The sequence below is a fragment of the Ambystoma mexicanum genome, chromosome 3p (assembly GCF_040938575.1).
Source record: "Ambystoma mexicanum isolate Mex_15411 chromosome 3p, UKY_AmexF1_1, whole genome shotgun sequence".
NCBI lineage: Eukaryota > Metazoa > Chordata > Amphibia > Caudata > Ambystomatidae > Ambystoma > Ambystoma mexicanum.
This window is the reverse complement of record NC_090925.1, coordinates 255202616-255218364: the sequence shown is the minus strand read 5'-3', so window position 1 is coordinate 255218364 and position 15749 is coordinate 255202616.

Genomic DNA, 15749 nt, shown 5'->3' with positions numbered 1-15749 from the left:
ATCTCAGCTTCACAGACCCTGCCTGTCCTATTGGTTTATTACCCTCTGGCACCTGATTCTTCCTTCTGTTTAGCCCTTGCTGAGTTAGTGGCTGACTTAAAGCTCTGTTCTGCTATTGTTCTGATTACTGGAGACTTTCACTTTCACCCCAAAGATGGGGCAAATCAGGCTACTGCTAGCTTTATGTCAGCTATGGGGGACTTAGATCTTCCCCAGTTGGTACTCCAGCCAACTCACAGTCTTGGCAATACTCTGGACCTTGCATTCTCAGCTGCGTCTCCAGTGACACTGTTTCCTGTCTTACCAGTTCTCTCAACAGATCATTATATTGTGCTGCCATTCACCATCGATACTTATGTACCACGCGCTGCTGGCTCTGCGCAATGCCTACCTTGGCGTAAATGGCACCGGGCTAGTCCTGCTCTCATATCTGGTCAGATTATTGATGCCCATGCATCAGCTCCCATGTCTGACCTGGAAACCCTATCAGGGGCATTTACAGTTATGGCCGACAGATTAGCCCCTCTGAAACCTTCCCGTCTGTGCCGTGGTCCTGCCGAGCCCTGGTTCACCCCTCAGTTAGCGGAACTACGGCTCCTTTGAAGGCAGTTAGAACGATAAGGGCGGTCTTCATACTGTCCGAATAGGAGGATCTTGTTTCGTCAATCTCTGTCTAAATATCACAAAGCCTCTATTTTATGAATTGTGTGGACGCTGCTTTACACAAACCTAAAGTGCTATTCCAGTTAGTTAAATCACTATCTTCAACCTCCACAGATGATAGTTCAGTAGTTCCTTCCCAGCCTCTATGCGAGTCACTCTCCAGTTATTTTGTAGATAGGCTTCTGGCTGTTCACCAGAAAACTGCATCCACTCATATGCCTACTCACATAGAGGAGTTTGTTCCACTAGCTAATAGTGAGGAATCCTCCTGGTCGGTTTTTCCATGTTTTCCTCCGGCTGATATTGTCAATGGTACTCTGAAGATGAGATCAGCCTCTCTACTAGATTCTATTTCTCTTTCAATGATGAAATCCATGATGTCTGCCATTGCCCCTGTTGTTGCTCAGGCTGTTAATCAGTCTTTCTCTTCTGCTCTGATACTCACAATTCTGAAACACGCTTTGGTGATACCTCTTTTGAAAAGACTCACTTTGGATCCTTCTGTACCTGCTATCGCCCTATTTCTTTACTTCCCTTTCGGCTATCTCACACGGCTATCAGATCAAGGTGGGGTGGGTGCGCTAGATCTGTCAGCCATCTTTGACACTATTGACCACTCCACCTTGCTACTTCGACTGTTGTTTCCGGCTCAGTCCTTGCTTGGTTTGGCTCTTTTCTATCCGATTGTTCACAATCACTCTCTCTCCGCCCTTTTCAATCTGATCCTGTTTCCATCACTTGTGGGGTTCTGCATGTTTCTGCTCTGTCTCCTATTCTGTTTAATGTCTTTAGTCAGCCTCTGACCAAGCTCATCCAGTCCCACGGGTTCTGCGGCTTGTCTTTTGCCTCAGCAATTCCATCTCAAAAATAGATTCCTCGATGACCACCAACCAACTGAAACTGAACCCCCCAAAAAAGAATAAGAATATGCTGCACCAAAACAACACGGACCACAACTATTTCTTGGCTAGAGGAAATGGGACCACACCCTCAACCGACCTTAGGATCCACTTCAAAACCTTTTGCATTGCCCACTGTGCTTTACATTGCAGGGGCCTGGAAGCCACTGTGAAGAGGTACAGGCCCTACGTGCCTGGCAGGTCGATTTGCTCCAGTAACGTGGCTCCAGTAACAGTTCCACAGCTCAACCGAACACACCAGGGGGATCCTCCATCTTAGGCCAGGCAACCAACCTATGAAAGGCCAATGTTGAAGTGACTCTGCACCATGGAATGTTCCTTGATGTTAAGGAAGTCCCTTACAACCTGGCTCTTTAATAGGCCAGACAATTGGTTCTCACTGTGGAGGTTAGACCCAATCAGATCATTCTCACCCTCCACAATGGACACCGGACACCTAGGCCTTTCATCAAGGAAATAACCAGGGAAGGCACAACAAAAAATATCCATGAAATATAATCCTCTGCTATCACCATAAGAAAAATCCAAGACCGGCCAGGACCCTCTAGCCCGTTGAACATCCTCAGTCCAGGATCACTTCCCCAATAACCTGACACTTTCTTGTCTCTCTTTACTCTGCACACGCAGCTTGCCAACACCCACTACAGCTTAATGTCTGCTAGTACCTGTCTCCAGCCCACACTAACTTCAACTAAACTGTGAAGTGAGCAACTCAGCATAACTGCACCGCGTCTACCAGTCAACCACACAAAATCCCCCACATCCAATGAGATACTAAAAGCTGGGGTTTCCAGGATACCCGCCCCCCACGTACCCTCACGAGGGACTACTTTGAGACCTATCAGCACTCAGAAATTGGGTTCTCATCCAAACTTCACTCAGAAACACTTTCGGATTTGCACTGCACCTCTCCCACTAACCATTCCCACTGCTTCCCCATTCGGCTAGAACCATGTGCCAAGAACCTCTTAAATCCAACATTCACGTTATATAAGAGCAATTTACATTACTATACTTTGGTATTTCATCTTCGATGCATTGCATAATGCAATGCTTCTCTTTATGCACAATTTTCTTCTCAATCAGTGAATGCCTTGAAACGTTTCCTCCAATAGCCAGAATGCTGTGTTTCTCTTTATGGCTCGTTTTCCCCTGTAGAAAACTCTTGGGACGGCACTTCCCAGCATGCAACGTTGTATTAGCATTTTGATAGTTCCTTCTTATTTACAAAGTGTTCTAGGGATGCAACTTCACTTCTTTGAGATCAGCACTTCTTTTGTGTAAAGTAGGTTTCTCATTTACAGAATTTTTTGGGATGCTCCTATAATTCCTGGCATGCCAACATTTCTCTTTATGTGTAGCTGTCTGATGTAGCAAGCACATTGGGACTGCACTTCCCAGCATGCAGCATTGTTTCCATGATGTAAAACCTTTTCTCATTCCTCAAACGCTTTGGGACTCCAGTTCTCAAAAGTGTGGCCTTTGTACTTGCAATTTCTTTCTCAGTTACTAAATTATTTGGTAATGCAATTGCGTTTATTCCGTAGTACTAACAATCTCCGGCTCATTCGCTAAACACTTGGACTCCACTTCCCAGAAAGCATTATTGTGATTCTTTCTTTGCTTCTGATTGTCTACATGGAATAAGGCCCTTGTGGATCACCCTCTCAAACCCTTGGGTTTCCTGGCACTCATGCACTTTACCCATCACTGAGTTCCTTCTTGAGTTTTTTGCTCTGGATCATCATCTCCTCAGCCTGCTGCTTCACCTTTTAAGTGTCTCATTCTCTACAACCTCTCCCCCTCTCTAGCTTCAGGTCCCTGCGACTCTCAGACCTCTACTTCTCTGGTCTGCTAATCACTCTCCTTGTTCTCCATGAACTTCAACTTGGATCCCCGCTCCCAAGCATGGGTCGGTCTCTTGTGAGGCCTTCACCTTGGCAGTGTAATCATGAACATAAAAGAAGCATAGATGTTAGTATGTTTGGCCCAGCACAACCTCCATGATGGTCCACCTTGGGTGGGTGACGTGTCTGAATATTCTCAGGAGAAAGATCTTCAAATACATATTTCCAAAACTAAAGTATTTTGATATTTTGGCAGAGCAAGGACACAGCCAAGTGATAGCTTGGATCCACAGCAGGCACGATAGTGAACAACTTTAAATATCCGAGGTTAAGTCTTAATAAAATGTGCAACTAGCACGTAGATATTTAGGCGCAGGGCAGCACGGCAATGAGTCTGATTTGGGCCATTAGTAGGCTAAATATACATGTACTTGGTAGGGGATTGGTTGAACCCTTCACCCAGTTATATGAAGCTAAACGTAGCCCTCGATTTTCTATTGCCCTGGCCTGGGGCTTGTGCACACTCTCTACTCCCAGGCTAGGGAAGGACATCTCCCCACAGACCAGCTGCAAGTTGAAAATGAAAACAGATGTTACCCTTCCTGCAACAGGTGATGGGGTTACCCCTGGGTTCTTACCTTTCTGACATAGACTCATCCGATAGACAACAGACACCAGAGGGGATTTTTAAGATCTCAATGGAGAGCCCTTTTTATTCCAAACCATGAGCAACATTATGATCAAAAACACTGCACATTGATAACTCACTTTTATATCTAGCCTACCCTGACCTGATTAACCTTCTACAGGTCTGCTCTGCCAGCTGTCAGGAATCTGAGGGTGTCCTCACTTCTTTCCCCTCTTTGTCCTCCTCCCAGGTGGCCAGGGAAAGGCCATCGCTTTGGATCCTGACCATGGGGTGGATATGCGAGGGATGATCACTTAGGCGAGGTAAACTTGGGGGAAGAGGAGGAGGACCCCAAAGATGAGACAGGGTATCCCCCATTTCCCGTTCAAAGGGAGGACAACATTCCCCAGGCCTTTATAGGACATTGTCAGACTCATCCCTATTTCCCCAATGACAGACATACATACATACACCATTTTAGTACTGGGACAAAGAAGAGTACCAAACACCACTTAGGTACTGAGATACGGAGGCCACCATTAAAACAAAAGAAGGACTAGAAGAAGCAATATGAGTGGTCTAGTTGTTGGGCTCATTATCCTGAAGCAGGGAACTTTACAAGCGGGTCATCTGAGAAGTCGGAAAATTGAGGGAGAGAGCAGCTCCAGTGGAGTCATGGCAGTGTCATCTGTGTTGATGAAATCAGACACATAGCTGGCAGTTCCCAGAAGCTGGTGGGAAGTAATGAGAGTGCCTGGACCCGGTATCAGCCGAGTGTGGTTGCCGGTACTGCATTGACGCGTCTTCCCCAGAAGCAGGGTTGCTGAGATCGAGCAGCAGAAAGTGTATGGTGAAGACGCCGAGCTGCAGGAGAACCAAGGGCAGAGATTGCGCAGCCGAAGGCATGAGGGAGATGGTGGTAGCTCTCTAAGAAGTGTCTCATAGTCTCCGGAGTGAGGTGAGTGAGCCCCCCCTTCTGTTCTGACAAGACGGAAGAGACTACGCTTGCCTGCCTTTGTTTTGTAAATTTTGATAAACCAAGGAACAGTGTTTTGTGAACTTTGAGACACCAAGAACCTTTTGTGAATACATGATTCAACATGAGGAGCTAAGATGCATCCCATGCTTGTTGTGAAACTATAGTGAAGAGGAACTGTACGAACTGCGTCTCAGCGGAAGAAGATCCCCTCTTTTGTTAAACAGAGTTGTTTGAATCATGGGGAAGGGACAGCTTCCCCATGATGGCTTTTGTGACAGCTGGGGGAAGGGAGATCCCCTTCTCCACTTGAGAGCTGAAAGAAGAAACTCTGAACATTTGTTTTGAACACTTTTCATTTTAGTGCTGACATCCCTACACATTGTATTCAGTTAGATGTGAGGGCAAGTATAGGTTTTGGACACAGACAGACTTTTGCTTTGGACTTTCGGACATTGACTGCCATTGGTTTTAGTTCGGTAGGGCTAACACACCTTAGAATAAGGCCCCGATGGGTGGTCCATTCCCCTAGACGGCCTCTGGCAGGCCACCGCTTCTACCAGCCCAATCACGCCAGGTTATCTACACTTTTTTCCAAGACCTAACCCTCCTTCATGTCTGAACTACCATCTAACCCATGTAGAGAAGCCCTTCAACGCTTACACAAGAAAAAATACAACCCACTATGGAAAAATGCCCAGCACACCTCTTGCCAGGAAAAGTTTTATTTCCACAAAATAGAAATGCACTAGCAAAAAACTCTGGCACTGAACGTTCTGGCAAAATCAGTACAAACAACACTTTATGAAGGCATACAGTGTCATCAGTGACGTAAATGACATCATGTACAAACCAGCGTGGCTGGTAGGTTGAGACCCTATACATAAGCTAACTGCTCCATTATGGACACCAGGCCATTGGTTCCAACGCTTTCTGTCCATCTTCTTCCACGTGGGCTCCTCCTTTCCTGCCATCGAGCCGGAAGTTACAACTAATTGGCAATTATGGGAAGAAAACAGTAGTCGAAGTGCATGAAAAGAAGCAGTGGAACTATGTTGCCTGCTGGCCTGCCCCGTTCCCCACAAACCCCATCGCCATGGCCCCTCCCAATCACAATACAAACCCCCAAACAAATGGCCCTGCTGTTTAAGGGAACGTTCAGTGCAGGTTTCAACTGCTTCCTACACATTTATTTTAAAAAGAAAGCATTCCGGAACAGTTGCTTTTTTAAAATAAAAGTATAGGAACAGTAAAACTTAATTTTAAAAAGTAGAGGAGCACCGCTCCCAACTGCTCCCACCTACTTCGATCACTGGAAGAAAAACAATACAGGCTCTATCTCTAACCTGATGCGCACCTTGGACTGCAGGCATGGGCTAAGTGCATACTTTGAGGCCATCGCTTGTAACAAACTACAGCTCGATTCCAGATGGATCTAAGCTAAAAAAAAACAATCCGAAAAGCTGGAATTACAAAATTGCAAAGACGACTTGTTCGCATTTTAAAACTAGAGCTTTTGGGATTGATATGCAGGGGGACACCGCCGCAACCCCCGATGCCCATAATGCCGAACTAGGGGATCAAGGGACACCCCTGCAATCCCTGCTAGCCTAGTTCAGCATTTTGCGCGTCAACATTTTCTGCTATGTCGAATACGCAAAGAAAATGCACATTCAGCATTTTTTCGAATAGTTATTCTCAGGCAATACCTTCCAGACATGTTGACGCCCAACCAAAGTTCCCCACACTCATTTTAGCTATGTTGTTTTGTCCCTCCCGGCACCTCGCAGCACAGATCACGCAACCCACGGTGAAGGCAACTAATCCCCGTTTTCAGATCGTTCTGATCGATTGGGGGTCTAACTGTTTTATGGTTGGTGGTCTGGGACTGACTAGTATCTTAGAATGATGGGGGTCTTAGAACTGGGGCTTTTGGGTGCTATCACTTAGAGCTGGGACAAGAAAGGTCAGAGGCTCGTGCCCCCCTTCCCGTGGGATCACTTTCCACAGTGAGCTCTCAAACCCCTTGTGGCCTTGCAGGGCGCATTCCTTCTGGGATACGAAATGTTGGCAACACAAGACAATGAAAGGTCTATGAATCTCTGCAGCTCTGGCCTTTCTCGCTAGTGCCTAAGACACAATCTGTTCCTGCATGGATACACTTTTATTTCTATGTGTGTGGTTCGGGCCTGCTGCCCTGGCTTCAGCGCAAAACCTTAATTCCAATATGGCTGCTACTATGGAAGATGGCGTTTGATTCCCCATGTATACCAGAGCAAAAAACATACTCCACCCTCCCGCACCATGGCGCATAGTGACACTCCCCACCCCTGTAACCTCCCCTAGACCCTACTGCACACTCCCAGGCCTCTATTTTATCTGAAAGCGTTGGGAGGTGTGGGGCGATTGTCCCTCCTTCCCAAAACCCCCTGTGACGAATCCCAGGGTATTGTCACATCTTCGATGGGGGAGGCCCCTTTCCATGAGGCCCGGGAGGTGAGGCCGCAACCCGATAGTCCCCCCGGGGGTGGTGCTAAGGGGGTGGATCTCATGGGAAGGGAAACCCTTCATGGGATTGGTGACAATGGCTCTGGGAGAACACGGTATCCATTGGGCCCACTGGTATCCACACCCTGCTTGAACCCCACTTATGTCCTGTACAGGAGGAGGATTGACCCCTTGCCAGCCCATAGAGTCAGAGCTCACCCTCGAGTACAAGACAATATAGCTGAACCTTGAGGTGGAAGGGGTGTGGGAATCTCTTACTCCAAAACCAATCAATAAGGACAACTCAATGGTTTGGCAAAGGGGAGTCCGTTTAATGACAAGTACAGAAAACGTGAAACATGGAAATCAACAGTGATGCGATAGCCCAGCTCGCTTCAACTCCCTACAATCTTCATTCAACAGTAACAGTTATACCCAAAATTCGTCATCATTGACGTGTAACACTCATAAGTTTGTCATACAATTCTATTGGTTGGAAAAGGTAACTTAAGTATAGGTGGGTGCTATATCTGTATATAGTAATGGAGTGTGAGGATTGGATAACTCTTATCGGGTGGGCGTCTACGCCCTTCTCTCTAATATTACTCATGTAAACGTCACTAAAAGTACGACATCTCATTGGTAGATTATTTGGTCCATTGTGATTGGGTTGGCTACAACCCAAGGCATAAATCTCCACTTTAATTAGCAGCATGCAGAATGGTCACCCAGATGCAGGATGCCCCAAGATTCACCCAGCCTCCCTTCCATCAATCAGTACTTTATTGCTATGTGTCAATTAGTTGGCTGTGGTTGGCCTCGAAAATGTAGCTTCTTGTCAGGAAAAGGCATGGTATCTTCTGGGTTTGGGTGACGTTGGTACCTCTTCGCGCTTGGCTGGTCACATGTTAGTACACCCTGAATCGGCTTTGTGTTCCTTCTATTTGTGCATTTAATTCTCCTTTCCGCCTGCCACTTGCCTGGGCCTCCTTATCTCGTCCTTCACAGGGCAGATTCCTGTGATCTTAAATTTCGATTCTTCGAAGTTTCTGGCCGCCTCCCTTTCTTGGTTTGACCTCGATTTCCCAGGTACGGCCTGCTCCTTGCTGAGTTTCGATTCCGACGTCTCACTTCTTGTTTTAGCTGGAATAAGAATCCTGTCCTGTTTGACCCTTAGTAACCTGGGTTATTTCTGCTTTTGTATAACGTGGACGTGCACTTATATAGTTCAGGTATTCTAGTCCACGGTGCAGGTCTCTTTATCTGCATCAATGGGGTAGATGGAGGCTTTGCAGTTCTCTCCTTCTCTTCTTGCATCCTTTCCCTGCCTTTTATAAGTGCCTTTATCAACCCCCAGCCTAACGCTGGCCCAGTATATGGCAGTATTATAGGCCTGGTGCTTGTCCCTCGTGTTGGACTATGCGTGCTGGATAGTACAGCCTCTGTTGTTCTGTTCTTCAGTTACTCTTGTAGTTTTCTCGCTCTGCTCAGGTGTGGAAATAGAAGGTCTACCAACATTTGTGCCTTTGCGGAGAGTCTTTCTGCAGCCGCTTCTGTTTTCTTTAGGGCTTCTGACAGAACTGCTTCTGTTGGCTCTCCTCTTAATTCGTCTCATTTTTTCTCACTATCTCCGGTGAAAGTTCTTTCGGTAGGCAGTATCGTCTTCTCTGCTGCTTTCGTCTGAGGTTCTGTGGTTCCTGCCATCTGGCCTGGTTTGTGTGCATTCAGTGTGTGTGCGTGTAGTTGTCAGTGCTCTGTTTTCATTCATCTCGTGCTGAACCTGTCTCCAGCTTTCATCTTCATTCATTACCTCACGTGTGTGTATCGTTACTAATTACATTCATTTCCAGTTCATTTACTTTACCATCGGATTTTCTCAGGACTGGAATGACTATATAAGGTCTGGGTGCTTTTGTGGGTTTCATCCGTACATCATCAGGTGGGTGCACTGAAATTGGAACGCTTCGTGCACTAATGAAGAATGCAGTTCTGATCGTCAATGATAGTAAAATAATGATAAACACAATGCATAAGTACATTATAGTTCGATATATAAGGCGACAGCATTTTCTTCCAGAGAGGCGGGGCTGCTTCTCTGCTTGTGGGAGGGCCAGGTTACTGTTCTGGGACCCCCATGTCGATCATTCGCCAATTGTCAATTTTATTGTTCCCCACTCACTATTGTTCTCCGAGGTTTGTGTCAAAAGTGTCAAATGCTTAACAAGTGTCCTTCCTCTTGCCGGTGACGATTGTCTCTTGATACAGGATACGGTACCTTTGCTAAACTATGGTAAAAATAGATTATAATACTACTTTCGATGAGACATTTTTACTGTGCATGTTCAAAAATGTGTGAGTTCCCAGTTCACTCCTTTAATCTGCTTCAGTCCTGAGGACATGTTGGACACTGGTCAGTATGAAGAAATAGGGAAAAATGACAACAAATATAACAAATAAGGTTCTTGACTCTTCTCCTTCAATCTGTCCCTCAGCGGAAAGTTTCTTCAGAATCACCTCAGATAATCTTTCTGATGATTTGAAAGTTCCACTTGGAGAATTATTCCATGCAGGATCATTCCCATCTGTGCGATATTATCTGGATCTCGGATGAATGTGAGGACATCAACTTCAATAGGTCTCCCCACTAATTCCGGAAAGTCAGCAATTATGCGAAAGAAGACACTGTGTGCCAATCTGCTGTCTTCTGGTGACAGGGACATTCATCCAGTCTTTGTGGAGATTCGGGATTATGTGTTCTTTCCTTGACGTGAACAATGTTTGCACTGTCCGGTCGCGTGGAGTGCGACCAAAATGCTAATTTTATTTAACAGATGACTCAAATGTTCAGTGTTTGCTGGATCTCGAAGAAAGATCAATGTATCCGTGGTTCTTCCGACAATAGATGGCACTCTTCGATTATGCGAAAGAAAAGTATATTGATGAGTCCATCTAGTATCTCCTGTGGTGGAAGCATTTATATCCTTCTCACTGTACTCCGAGAGTACGATGAACGCTTCCACAATGACAGTAAGCAGGTGTCTGATTATTTTTTTTGTTGTCAGAATCTTGAAGAAAGTCTGTGACACTGGTGACCCTCCCTACCAGTGATGGATATATCAGCACTAAGTGGAAGTACGTAACCATGTCCTTTGTGATGTCTATACTGTGGGACACCATAAGTGCTGTCAAATAAAATCGTGGCTCTAGATGAATTGGGATGTTGTATCTGTTTCCAATTTGGCTATATTTGATCAAAAGTTTGTTATAGTATTTCCTCATCAAGGCTTAAGTATGACTTGGTTCAAAGTTCTCGTCACCAAGCGTGTTGTGGCTAGATGCGCAATTGTCTTCTTCACCCTGCAACTAGGATGCACAGAGTGTCCGTTTTTTATGTCCTTATCCCCTTTTGTTTAGAGGAAATGTCCAAGTTAAGCCACAACTTGCAAAAGGGTTCTTTGTCTTTGCTTTGCTGGTCATGCGTCCTTCTTCCTCGTCATGGATCTCGTCTGCACGTGCTGTGGTTCTTCCCCGTTGTCTGTAGTTTCTTCATGGTGGGGTGCAGGCAGGGCATCTCCTCCGACCTATGGCTTGATATCACCCAGGAAGATACACGCTCTTCTCCCTTGTGATTTGACTGCAGAAGGAGTAACGTCTTCAACTGTGAATGGTCCGTTGAATCTTGGCTCATCCTACTTTTTCCTTGTGAAGTTTCTCACGTGGAAAGTATCTCTAAAGAAGACGAGTGGAGCATGTAGACCCTGAGCTGTGTTTGATGTATTGTCTCTTTCTGGGTCCTGCGCTGCCTTGCACCCTGTTCGTCATCGCTGCAGCTGGTCTGAAATTACAGTAAGGCAAGATGTCATGCAGTTCAGATAGTTTTGCATTTCAGTTCCCAGAATCTCTCTGGTCGACTGGGCATCCCATCTAGCTCTATCTCAGGGCATCAGGGGAGTGCACATTCATCTTCCTGTGGCTATCTCGTGTGGCGTAAAATGATGGTTGGAGCTGGGTTGGTCCAAAGAGCATACAATGCCAGTGGAAGGCAGTGCAACCATCCCATCTTTAGAGTAAGCTTCAACTTAACTATCCTTTCCTTTAACAAGCCGTTGAGCCTCTCACAGATTCCATTACCTTCTGGATGATACACAGAGGAGAACTTGTGCTTCATACCAAGCAGCAAGCTAATCTGCTCAAAGACTGCATTTACAAAATGAGCCCCATTATCTGATCTCATGACTTCACACCCCCCCTCCCACCTAGGGAACACTTCTCTCACAAGGAATTTGGCCGCACAGGTAGAGTTTGGGTGTGTACATGGACCTGCTTCTATCCATCTAGAGAATGGACACACCATGACAATTAAGTACCTGTACCCATTGCATACTTGAATCATGTCGACGTAATCTACATGCAAGTGCTGAAAAGGCCCATTTGGCCTGGGGATTACTCCTCTCATAACTTTTAATGTGTGCCCAGCGGTCATTTGCTGGCAGATTATGCAGCTCACCATAAAGAATGCAACATGCTCAGCTAAATTCGGTATAAACCAGTCTTCTGGGAGCTTTGCTGCTAGATTCTCTTTTGTCATGTGCATCGGGTAATGCAACTGTTCCAATGCTATTTTAGTAGGGCTACAGGCATTACTGGTTTACCAATGCTGTCTTGCCGCCATAAGCTGTCAAAGGGGTTTAAAGAACACCCTCAACGTCTCAACAGGTTTTTCTCTTCCTGTGGTGCCTCTCCTTGGAGTACAATTAGTTGTGTTTGCCCAAGATTGCTATAGGCTTCTGGTGTGGTTCGTGCTACCATCATCCTTTCACGGGGGAATGCCACTTCCACTTCCATAACCGTCTCGCTTTTGGATGCCATACGCTTGTCTTCCGTGTCTGCTGTGTGGTTTCTGCGTGACCCAAAATCTGTCCCCTTGGTGTGGACGGCGCATTTCACGACCGCTATGCCCACTGGGAGCCGTAGTGCCTTAATAAGCCTGTCCAATAAGGTTTGCGTGCTGTACTGGCATGCCGTCTGCTCAGAGGTAGCCCCTCCTTTTCCAGCGTGCTAAACCTGCGTGCACTATTGACGTCACTTAGGCGAGTCACTGTACACCGTTATTTCCTGGTCTGCGTGATTCTCAATGGCAAGTATCGGTGCCAATAATTCTGCAGCCTGTGCTGAGTAGTGAGACGTTATCCACGCACTAACTAGTACTCAAACTCTCTATTTGCTATGTGTTTCATCACAGCAATGCCTGTGTATCTTTGTCCATCACTTTGGTTGATCCTTGAAGATCCATCAATAAAGACGATTTCTCCTTCTGCCAAGGCATTTTCTTTTACCCTGGGGATTTCATCATAGAATTCTTCATAATTTGTGCAGTCATGTATCGGCTCTCCTTCAGTGACTGGCTCTGCTATAAACATAGCTGGGTTCACTATCTTGCATCAGACTATTTTAAGCGATGGATTTGATATGATCACTTCATAAGCAGAAGCTCTCTGAGATGTCAATGTGCCCTTTGGTTTCTCTAAAATGGCAAATAATGAGTACTCGATGTATAACGTCATGGAACAGCCCATTACAATGGTTGTCGCTTTTTCTATGGCGAACGCTGTGGCAGCTAAACTTTGTTCGCATGGGAAGTGGCCCTTCATCACTGGGTCCAGGTTCCCACTGTAATATGCTAAGGGCTTGTACCCCAGCAAGGTTCTTTGGGCGAGCACTGCTGTCGTAATGTTACCATCTGTGTGCGAAAACAGGTAGAATTCCTCTGCATAATTAGGAATTCCGAGAACTGGAGCCGTACAATCGCTCTCTTGAGTTCAGTGAACCCTTTCTTCATCGTCTCAGACCATTCAATTTTTTCCTTTGTCTCTTGGGCTTTCTTTAGGGCCTGAAGTAAAGGCTTAGTATACGAGCTGTAATCGAAAACCCATGCCCTGAAATAGTTGCACAGGCCTATAAAGCTCTGCATTTGCTTTATCGTGTGTGGCTTAGCCGTGTTCAATATTGCTTCAGCCCTTTCTGGGGTCACCTTCTTTCCTTCATGAGAGATCAGCTGGCCTATGTACAGTACTTCCTGTTGACAATATTGTAACTTTTCCTTGTGAACCTTATAGCCTTTCTCAGCCAGTATAGTCAGTAGCTGAACAGAATCGTGCCTGCTTTGCTCTTCTGTGGTGCTGCCGATTAGAATGTCATCCACATACTGCAAGACAACACTTTCTAATGCAATATTGCTTAGGTCCATCTGTAGGATTCTATTGAAGATGGACGGGGACTCACAGTACCCCTGCAGCAGTCTCATGCTTTTCAGACGCATTTGTCTGAACGTGAATGGCGTCCGATCTTGTGAGTCACGGTGCAACGGGATTGAGAAAAAGGCATTTTTCAAGTCCATAACCATGAAAGATTTTGCCTCGACGGGTATATTACATAGAATTGTGGATGGATTAGGGACTAAAGGGAACTCGGCTTCAACAATATCGTTTAATGCTCATAAATCCTGGCTTAAACGCCAGGAGCCCCCCTTTGATTTCTTGACAGGATAAACCGCTGTACATGGTGACTCTGACGTCACTAAGATGCCTTGGTCCATCATTGCAGAAATTGTCTTAAAAATCCCTTTGTCTGCCTCTCTGGACATGCAATATTGTCGGACTCCAGGCAAAATTGCTCCTGGCTTTAGTTTAATTTTCACTTCTCCCACCCCCTTCAAGAGGCCTACGTCATAGGGTTGTGTAGTCCACACTGAGACAGGTACCTTAGCTAAATCCTCATCAAAATATTCTGGACGTTTTAGTGCCAATATCATTCTCTGGGACACTTCTCTTTTGATCATTTGTACCCAAAATACAAGACTCACTTCCACTCTTGTCTCTTCCCTGGCTGACTGTTCTTCAAACAGAGCATCACCGGTGACGTCAGTCACTCGATACCCTTCTTCGATGGCGATAATTGCACATCATTGTCTGCCTTCATCATCGCACCCATCAACCAATGCTACTCTCCCTCGCACTGCTGCTGTGTGTATCATCAAGGGAAATACTTGTCCCTCCTCCTCATGCATAGGTATTTGTGGTCTAAATAAAAACTCATCAGGGGTTCTCATGGTTCTGTCTGCAAGGCCTGGCAATCCTGCCATAAGCACACACATGCCATATGTGAACATTTCTGACTCCAATGGTATAGCCCTCATGGCTATGTGTCCTGAGTATGCTCTAATCATTTTGCATACATTTGAATAGTGCATTCCTAGAGTGGAGCATACTATGCCCTCCTCCGTAAACGGGATTGTCATGTTCAACGTTGTCATTAAGTCTTGACCCGAAATGTTTACTGGGATCTGACGTGACTATAATAGAGGTACATTAATTTCGCACTCTCCTATGGAGACTGGGAGTGCGTCTGTAAAGGGAACTCGACTGTGAGCTCCTGTAAAACTCTGAGTATCTATGGCCTCGCCAGATAAGGAAAACTTGCCTTCATGTATGCACGAGCGTGTTGCACCCGTGTCCACTAGGAAGGAATATTCTTTACCCCCTACAACAACATTCACCCTAGGTTCCCTATGAGGGTCTGGCGCCACTGATAGGATAGAGCACATCAGGGCTTTCAGTAAGCTGTCCTAGTTTATATGTAAGTTTGGCCCACTGTGCACTTGCAGATTTTCCCCATTCCCAGTGTTCCTTCCCCTTCCAGGGTTCTGGACCTGCCCTGTGCTCATCATGTGTGACACGTGCGATGGTGTCTGTTGGGATTGTCCTTGTGCAAAATTCCCCATGTTCTATGGTTGCACCCCTTGTTGCGCACCTTGCTTCTCTCCTGGCGCTTGCTGCTGCACCGTGTGATTCTGTGCAACACCCTGTTGTGGTGGACTGCAGGTGGATTTGCCGTGCCTGCTCCCATTCCTTGGCCATTCTGTAACATGCCTTGACTTCTGCACGTGCGTGCCAAGTGCCCTGTCATTCCACACAGCCAACATACTGGCGGTGGTCGGATTATCTGTCCATTTGACATATCTGGATTACCAATTTGCACATTTTGAAAGCCTCCTTGGTTACTTTGGAAACCTCCCTGATTGCTCTGCCATCCTCTTCCTCTAAATCCTCTTCCCCTCGGGTAAAATCCTATGTTACCCTGGTTATTCTGCTGCGGGTTAACCACCTGCTGAATGTTTTGTTCAGCTGCGTTAGTTAGCAAGGCTCCTTCGAGAGCATACTGTGATAATT